Below are 10,522 nucleotides of genomic sequence, written 5' to 3'. Positions count from 1 at the left end.
CAACGATCTTGGCGGCCCCCACGGGAGAAGTAGTGGCGGAAGCGCAAGCCCAGTATATCAAGCAAAATCCAGACGCATACTGCGAGTTAGCACCACTCCTAGACGACACAAGCTTGGGGCTGATATTCCGTGACACAAAGGACAAAGGCAGAGCGAGCCTAAAAGTGTTGAGAGAACACTACATCGGCAGGGGTAGACCCCGGATCGTATCCCTCTATATAACACTGACCGTGCTGAAGAAAGCGAACACAGAGACTGTGACTGAATACATCATCAGGGCTGAACAAATCATCACGGCAGTGCAGGAGAAGCACCGAGCAATGGATTCATGATGGCAATGGTTATGAGAGGACTACCGGAGATGTATAAACCATTCACACTGTTGGTGACACACGGTTCAGCGGACATGTCGCTGGGGGAGTTCAAGGCCAAGCTGCGGAACTTCGAGGCCTCAGAAGACACACACCCGGTCGCGTGTTGCTTTTTAACAGCGGAGCAGTGCAAGAATGTGACAATTTGACCATGTGACCGCGGGAGAGCGGCAGTGCGGAAATAGGCTGTCTCTAAGACAAACTCTAACCTTAACCAGCTCCTTAACACTTTGACTGCCAGGGGGCGTCTTTAGACGTCTTTGCTGGCCATGCTAAAGTTGCCGGGGGACGCTGTACGTCGTCTTTATATCAATATTTCAAAAATCTGCGATCGGATTCATAATGTCCCTCCGCTGGCCTGAGATTCACCAGCAGGACCCACTGAGCTCTCTGGCGGTTCAGGAGCGCCATCTGGTGGCCGATCGGCGCAAGCGCTTAACAGGAAGCGCACTAGAGGTTTTGCTAGACGTCCGTATTGCTTCCGGCCACTCGGTACATGTCCCGTGACTCTAGCTCGTCACTCTACATAGCGATCGATTGCCAATAACTCGATAAACGACATGATTTGGACGTATATACCATTATACAAGCTGGAGATGGACCGGGTAATAATATATCCCATAATGATAAAATTTCTACTCGACGATGATCGCCCAACGGCGCGCGGAGACTGGGGTGAGTTTCAGCGTGTAACGTTACCGTCTTCGATAATAACTGATATGATCAACATTTGACCCACATTAGATGATTGGTATAACGCTGCCCACGGAATTATAAACGCCCCCTCGCCCATCCGGTCAACATCAGATGACGTGTAGTAACTTCTAGAAGTACGTCTAGTTGGAATTTTTTATATCGCGCTGATTGCCATCAAACTGTATTTCATCATCAATATAATGCATTTGGGGCTATATATCACGTTCTGGAGAAAGCTGCAGAAAGAGATGAAAACATACTTATACATTAGACCATACTTTACTATGAATATGTGAATGAAAAAGTTTAACGTTGCTACACAATGAACAATACATATAGGACTTTGAATGGGCCCTAATAATGGCAATGTAGCAATAGAATTTAAAAAGTTATAGCCCTGCAAAGAAGGGGACTTTCTCCATAGACAAATAGCGCTGGCAATCTATGGTATATCATTAATTTAACCTTAGGCAACCAAAGTGTTAACAGCGCCTAAACTTAACCGTTCTAACCTTAACCAACTCCGAAACAATGCCTAACCTTAACCTTAACCTTAACCATGCCTAACCTTAACCGGCGAAAGAATACACGTTAAAAAAAAATCACGTTAAAAAAATAAATTTGATGGGATTCTTACTCGTCAACAACGGACCGCAGGACCGCTGCTCTGCCAGGTGAGCTGAAGTGCCGAATGAAAATCATGGCGGATTAGGGCGGTTACATAATTCCGCAAGCTCTGCCGCTCCGCTCTGCGGTTGCCGCGCCTGCCGCGGGGCGTGTGGCAGCCAATCAGGGAAAACGCGGAAGCAAAAGCAGCACTGCTCCGCTGTTATTAAGCAATAGGCCACCCGGTCGCCGAGGAGGCGGGAGAAAGGGTGATGAAGGCCAGAGCAGCACCAAGGATAAAGACCGGACCCCAGACGGAGATGGCGTGTTGGCCATGCGGAGAAAAGGGTCACCGAAAAGACAAATGCACAAAAACAGTCTGGTGCTGTTTCTGTGGAACTTCGGGACACGCGGACAAAGTGTGTAGAAAGAAACGCGACCAGAGCACTCGGTACGCGCACGTGCAAGATGGCGGCAACGGTGGACGTGAGGCGAGTCGAGACGATGCCTGCAGAACAGCGGGAAGAGAGCACTTCATCTTCGGGGCGCAGACAACATACGTCACCCAGTCAACGCGGCAGCAGCAGGTCCAAAGGAAGGGACTGATCGTGGACACAGGTGCGTCGTCCCACATCATCAACGACAGGAACCGATTCAAGAACTTTGACAGCACCTTCGAGCCGGAGAGACACAGCATGGAGCTGGCAGACGGGAAGCGCACATTCGGGTTGGCGCAGGGGAGAGGAGACGCACAGCACAGGTATGCCTCATAAACAGTGAGGGGCGCCGGTGTACAGTGACGTTAAAGAGCGCTCTCTACATACCCTTGTTCCCACAAGAACTATTCTCTGTAAAATCTGCTACTGCAAACGGTGCCAAAGTGTTCTTCAATGAAGGTAAAGATGTCCTTGTAGAACCTAACGGTACGAGATTTAACATTGAGGTGTACAAGAGAATGTATTATCTACAAACAGAATGTAACGAAACTGATATGTGTAATGTCAGTCATGATATTCAGACATGGCATGAGATCATGGGTCATTGTTTTATTTAATTTTTTTTAATCTTTTTCCCCCTCCTTTTTCCTCCGATTTTCTCCCATCCCAATGTTAGTCGTTATGCCAATTCCCAATCCCCTTCCTGGTCGCTGCGCACTTACCCCCCACAGTCGGTCTGGGAGAGTGGAGGCTATCACGTGCTTCCTCCGACACACGTCTAGCCAATCAACCGATTCTTTTCACCTGGCAGCGCGGACTCTCACTGAGAGGGTGTAACGTGTGGAAGGATCACACTACCCCACTTAGATCCTATCCGCGCTGAGCAGGCGCCCTGACCGAACTGTAGGAGTCGCTGTTTACGACGACCCGGACCCACCCCGCCAGCTTTCCCACCCTCTAATACAGCCAATTGTATTAGTGTTAACGGCCAGCCAAGCTGGTAACGAACAGGCGAATCCAGCGTCTCCGGTGTTGGTGACGAACGCAATCTCCGCTACGCGACCTGACCGCTCTGATCATGGGTCATTGTAATTACGAGGATATACTGAAGCTGCAAGCGGTGACAGTAGGCATGCACATTAACGGTGAAAAGCATAGACCTAACAAGGAATGTGATGTGTGTATAAAGGGAAAGTTCACTCAAACGAGGAACAGAGGTCCCACGGAAAAAGTGAAGATACCACTTGAGCTAGTTAACACAGATCTAGCCGGTCCAGTAAGCAATGAGTCCATAGGTGGCTTTAAATATGTACAGTCTTTTACAGATGTGTGTACAGGGGCAGTGTTTGTTTACTTTCTCAAAGCAAAGAGTGACACACTCCAGACCACGGAGAAATTCCTTGCAGATGTAGCCCCTTATGGCAACATAAGATGCTTGAGGTCCGATAACGGAACAGAGTTCACAAATAGAGAGTTCCAATCACTGTTGAGAAGGAATAAGATCAGACACGAGACGTCCTGTCCTTACTCCCCGCACCAGAACGGGATAGCAGAGAGGGAAGGACACACTCTTTTCGAAATGGCTAGCGGCATTATGCGGTACAAGAAGCCGATTACACCAGAAATCAGTGTTTTAATAAGCACACGGGCACCACCTTGTATACAGCACTGACAGGAAAAAGGTGTGATCTAGCCAGAATGCACAAGTTTTGGTCAGTGTGTTATGCTTACCAGAAGGACAGAGGAAAGCTCGAGTCCAGGTGTGAAAAAGGACTCTTTGTAGGGCACGACAAGGGTAGCCCCGCTTTTCTAGTCTACTATCCCGGTAAAGGGAAAGTTCAAAAACACAGGCTAGTAAAATTTGTCACAAAGACAACATGTGAGAACGAGACACAGACACAGGAGCCAGAGCTGGACTCCAGAGTAGGGTGTGAAGAAAGAGTGACACCACAGCCTAGTGTATTGAGCACAGACGTGCAGACAGACAGTCAACAACCCCCAGAGGATGATGACGGGAAGCACCCAAGGGTGACGTCACGTGCCTCATGCAGTGGGAGATATCCCTCCCGGGAACATAAACCCCCAAAGTATCTGAAAGACTATGCCCAGAGAGAAAGTGACGAGGATGACTGTACACTTACCAGCATAGATTACTGCTACAGAGTAGTGAGCGGTGTACCTCAGACCTTTAAAGAGGCCATGGTGTCCCCTGAGTCAAGAAAATGGGAGAGAGCAATGGATGAGGAGATGAGGTCCCTAGAGGACAACCATACCTTTACTCTAACCAAGTTACCAGAGGGTAGACAGACAGTGGGAGGAAAATGGGTGTACTCAATCAAGGAGGGTATTGAAGGCCACGACAAGTACAAGGCCAGGTTTGTTGCTACAGTCAGAGGGAAGGTATAGACTACGGTGAGACGTTCTCACCCACAGCCAATCTGACCAGTGTACGGGTAGTGATGCAGAAAGCAGCTGAGGACAGTTTGATTTTACACCAGATGGATGTGAAGACAGCCTACCTGCACGCACCCATTGATAGGGAGATATATATGGAACAACCTGAAGGTTACGAGAAGAAAGGTAGTGTGTAAGTTAAAAAAATCCATTTACGGCCTGAAACAGTCTGGGCGAAATTGGAACAAGATGCTTCATACCTGTCTAATTGAAGATCACTTCATACAGAACCCAGTAGACCCCTGTGTTTACTCAAAGGAGTCAAAAGAGTCAGGAAAAGTGATAATTGTGATTTTGGTGGATGATTTAATCATCGCAGCAGACAACACTAGAAACCTAGAGCAGGTGAAAAGTATGCTCTCCACCAGATTCAAAATGAAAGACCTGGGTAGGTAAAAACATTTTCTAGGCATGGACTTCGAACAGTCTGCCCGTTGTGTAAAAATATCCCAGAAGAGATATGTGGAAAAGATCCTGAAACGTTTTGACATGCAAGAATGTAGAACAAGGGAAACACCATGTGATCAAAAGCTAGACTACCAAGAGGATGCTCAGAAATTGACAATGTAAAAATGTACAGAGAAGCTGTAGGTAGCCTCATTTATTTGACAACATGTACTCGCCCTGACCTATGTTTTGTAGTGAGTAAATTATCACAGCATTTTGCTGATCCCACAGAGGAGCACTGGATTACAGCAAACCATGTTTTTCGCTATCTCAAAGGCACAGCAGATAAACAGCTTTGTTTCAGAATGAGCAGCGAGGGCTTAGGGCTTCAAGCCTATAGTGATGCAGATTGGGCGGCAGATGCCACATACAGAAGAAGTACCACAGGGTATTGTGAGTTTGGGTACAGACAGCTCACTGGTTTCATGGAAAACAAAGAAACAGCCCACAGTGGCACTATCAACTTGTGAAGCCGAATACATGGCTCTAGCTATGACAATACAGGAATGTATTTATCTAGAACAACTGTGCGAAGGAATGGATACCTAATGTATATAAGAAAACTGTTGTTTATGAAGACAACCAGGGAACCATTGCACTCGCTAGAAACCCTGTGTGCCGACAGGTGTAAACATGTGGATATAAAATATCACTTCATCAAGTCAAGAGTTTTATTTGTCACGGCATACAAGTATACAATGAAATGCGGGTGGTCTTGCCCGCAACGATGTGCAATACAGGGGTACAACATATAATAGAATCCAATAAAAACAACATTGTGCAATAAACAGGTAACAGATCTGTCATCAGAGAAGAAAGGATGACACTTGTTTACTGTCCTACAGATGACATGGTAGCAGACGCTATGACCAAGCCTGTCTCCAAACTGAAATTGAGAAGATTTGCAGAGATCATGTTTGGTGTGTAAAATATTGCCTGTTATACAACGGCATGCAAATTTCTCGATTCTGATTGGCCATTTACACGTCTTTATTGGCAACAATCCACGGTCCTGGGCTCAGGACCCGCCCACAACCGAATCACATATCACTCCCCGGCTCACTCCGGGAGAAAACAAGATCGCGGACAACAAATGGATATGTTGATAGCACCATGACGACTAAATATGAAGCGATTCTGTCAAGGGGAATGTGTTAGTCCTTTAAACAATGTTGGATGATGTAATTGATGGGTCTTGAGTCAATCTAGAACAAAAGAAAAATCGCGGATTGATTGATTGATTAATTGATTGATTTAAATGTCTACTTCCTTCCCACTGACTGCAGCGTTCACTCTCACACTGTCCGACGCTGGCGTACCCACAAACACACACACACACATACACACACACACACACACACATACACCCACACACACGCACACACACTGTGACACACACACACACACACACGCACACACACACACACACACACACACACACACTCCTGTCTGCAACAGCGGGGGAGTCAGACTGAGAGAGAAGCAGCGCTGTTTTAAGTGAGCATGGTCTATTGAATTGATTGATTGGTTGATTGCTAATTTTATTACTGTACCCCTGGTTTCCAACTGGTTAAGTTTAGGCTAAAAGAAATAAATAAAAAAATAGGGCGAAGAAAACGTTTTTTTCCTATAGGGCAAAGAAAACGTTTTAATTTGTTTTACCTACTTTATATAGAAGCATCTAAGAATGAAGTTCTATGGAAAGTAGGTCTGCATTCCCTTAACAATTGTGTGTATTGAGCCGTACTGTATTGTACCCATTCTGCATCTGGTAATAAAATTTTCAATCAATCATTCCAATAATACACAGTTGGATGTGTTAGTTGGTTGGATGCACTTCAAGCTGCTTCCACATGAGGCAACTTCTCTCAATCATTCCAATAATACACAGTTGGATGTGTTAGTTTGGTTGGATGCACTTCAAGCTGCTTCCACATGGAGGCAACTTGTCTTTTTTGTAGTTGTGGGAACTACTTTTTCTGGCGGATGGTTTTTTCAATAAATCTTCGATTAATGTGTGTTTATTGTATAGAAATAAGGTTGGATGAATCTGGCAGTTGTATAAAAGCTTTACATCACGCGCAGGAGTGGTTTGTGACCAATAAACCATGCCTAGGGGGGTCTAACGACCCTCGGCTGCGCCTCGGGCCTAACGACCACCCCTAGGCATGGTTTATTGGTCACAAACCACTCCTGCGCGTGATGTAATGCTTAATTATGTAATATTGACTGCCATATTCTTTTTGGTGTTTTGAACTGTATTATTTTCTTTGAAAAGTTGTTTTTGGAAAAGTTGTACAGTATACACGTCATCCATAAGTGGGAGTGTTGAGTTTATGTGTTAATATGATAGTATGTAACTGCTTAACTGTTCCACAAGAGGGCACTATAGGCGTAAGGAGACACGGCTGTTTTGGTTGACGTTAGGTAAGAGGGTATAAAAGGGATTGTTCCCTCCCCCTCGATCTCTTCCTCATCTACCTCTCACAGAGAGAGAAGGTCTCATGGTGCATATGCAATGTGAAATAAACCATGTCGATTAAAGGCTAAAGAAGCATGAACCTATTATTGTTGCTCCCCAGGTGACTCTGTCAACAGTCATTATTCGTCTGCATGTTTTGCAAATTGGACATCTGTAATTATTTAGATATCCAAATATATATAAAATATACGCATATTTTCACCACACACAGTGCTCAATGGCATTTGACTCATCAACTCATATGCCTCACAGCTCAATCTTTGTCAAGACTGAACCCAGCATAAATCATAATGTTATATTGAGTCACTGAGACAAACCAGTATAAATCATATATTATGTTATATTGAGACAACCCAGTATAAATCATATATTATGTTGAATGAATGAAAGTTTATTTATTGTATTTACATGTATTCTCCACATTCCTCCAAACAAATCACAATATAAATCTCTGTCAAACAACAATCATAATTAAAAAGAAATTATAAAGTCGAGAGCAATGTAGTTAGTTAGTTGTCATGTTCAAAAAAGGAGTAGAGGGAAGCTAAGCTTATTGATCCCTACCCCATTACTATTGATCCCTGCCCCCTTATATTATGTTATATTGAGTCACTGAGACAACCCAGTATAAATCATATTATGTTGTATTGAGAGAACCAAGTATAAATCATATATTATATTATGTTATATTGAGTCACTGAAACTGAACCCAGTATAAATCATATATTATATTATGTTATATTGAGTCACTGAAACTGAACCCAGTTTGAATCACATTACTATAGTATGTCACTGAAACCGAACCCAGCATAATTCATATATTATATTATGTTATATTGAGTCACTGAAACTGAACCCAGTATAAATCATATTCTATTATGTTATCTTATACCCAGTATAAATACAAATGTGTGAGTTGAGTCAGTTCTTTAGCATATAAAGTTGTAGTTTGTGTGTCTTACCTCTTGTCCTGTTGAGGTAAATGGAGACCAGTAAGCCAGTAGAGATGCAGTAAGGACTGAAGACCACTAGATGGCAGAGACGGAATAGAGGAGGCAGGCTTATAGAATAGAATAGAAATACTTTAATCATACCGAGGAAAATTTGGCACTACAAACACAGTAAACATTTAGCTAGACAAAACAAATCACGAATACGAATAACAAAAAATTGCCTAAGAATAAGGAATAAAATAAGCCTAAGAATAACATAATAATAATAAAATACGGTCCGGGATTCACATTCAAGTTTCAAGTTGCTTTATTAGTTGTCATACAAAAATACAGAATACTTTTATATGAAATGCTTTTTTCTGTTTTGCTCCTGAGAGTGTGCTAGATAAAAATAGATAAAGTATAAAATGGAAAGTCAAAAGTATGTAAACAAAGTGTAAACACAAGTGTTGAATTGAATTGATTGATTGATTGATTGATTGATTGATTGAAAAGTTTATTAACAGATTGCAGAATGGGTACAGTACAGTACAGCTCAATACATACAATTGTTAAGAGGATGCAGACCTGAGAAAGACTTTCGTCTTGTTTCCATCAGGGTCCCCCATTTTCAATTCATCATATGACACACACGACATACAGATAGACAGTACTGCTACATCTATACATTTATGACATACCAGATTTTCAAATACAGTACTGTTTGTGATACTAAAAAAATCCAAAAAAAGAGTGTATATACATTTGACATAGAAACTGCATTGGAGGAGGTTGGGTAGGTGGGGTGGGGCTGTACATTGGAGGTGGGGGGGGGGGGACACACTGTACATTGGAATACTGACATACATTTGACATAGAAACTGTACATTGGAGGAGGTTGGGTAGGTGGGTTGGGTGGGGCTGTACATTGGAGGTGGGGGGGGGGGGGGGGGGGGGTTGGGTACGTTGGAATACTGACAAAGCCATGCTTGGTCTTTATTGTACAACTGGGTTAGGACATTTGTAGGGGCAGTTTTGAATTGCAGTCTCCCGTAGGTGTTCTTTGAGAGTGTTTTTGAAGGTGGGTAGTGATTCACATTCCTTTACAGCTTTGGGTAGGGCGTTCCACATTGTTGTGGCATAATTGCGAAACGTGTTTAGTCCCTTGTTTGAGCCGAATCTGGGTTTTACATGATTTGTTCATCAATATAAATACAGTAGAAAAAATTAGTAACTGAGTTACAATACAGTATACAGTACAAAATGGGATGAGGTGCAACTTAGCGTAAGGTGCAATGAGGTATGGATTGTAGTGCAAATCTCTTCACCAATAAATATAAAGTGTGTTAAAGTGAGTTGTTTATTTAAAGTGAGTGTATTTGATGGTTTGTTACATAGTGTTATTGTCATTGAGCATCCTGATGGCCTGGGGATAGAAGCTCCTTCTGAGTCTCTGTACTGGCCATGAGACTCCGGTATCGCTTGCCTGACTGCAGCAGTTAAAAAAGGCAGTTGTTTGGATGACTAGAGTCTTTGATTATTCTCTTAGCCTTACCCCTGCAACACTTGTTGTAAATGTCTTGGAGAGTGGGAAGCCCACCTCCAATTGTGTGTTCGGCTGAACGGGCCACTCTCTGTAGTCTGCTACAGTCTTGTGCGGTGCTATTCCCAAACCAGGAGGTGATGTTACCAGTCAGGATGCTCTCTATTGTGCATGAGTAGAAGTTCTTAAGGATCTTCTGACTCACTTTGAACTTCCTTAGGCGCCTAAGGACGTAGAGGCGTTGCCGTGCCTTCTTGACTACACTGTCAATGTGTGTGGTCCATGTCAAGTCCTCGGATATGTGAACTCAATTTTGGAGTGTTAGTCTAGCACTGAACATGCTCCTCCTGTCAGCCAAGTCTGTTTGGAGGGGTTTTCCCTGATGGCATGGAGCTTAGCAAGGCTCCTCCTCTCCGCCACCACCGCTAGAGAGTCCAGCTCCACCCCTACCACGTTACTGGCCTTCCTGACCAGCTTATCCAGCCTGTTTGCGTCCCCTGCTCTCAGTCCGCTGCCCCAGCAGTGTACAAGAAGGCGCCCGCGACCACCGACTT

Source organism: Notolepis coatsorum (genome assembly GCF_963971535.1).
Source record: "Notolepis coatsorum genome assembly, chromosome: 16".
NCBI classification, from domain to species: Eukaryota; Metazoa; Chordata; class Actinopteri; order Aulopiformes; family Paralepididae; genus Notolepis; species Notolepis coatsorum.
Note: the sequence above shows the minus strand (reverse complement) of the source record.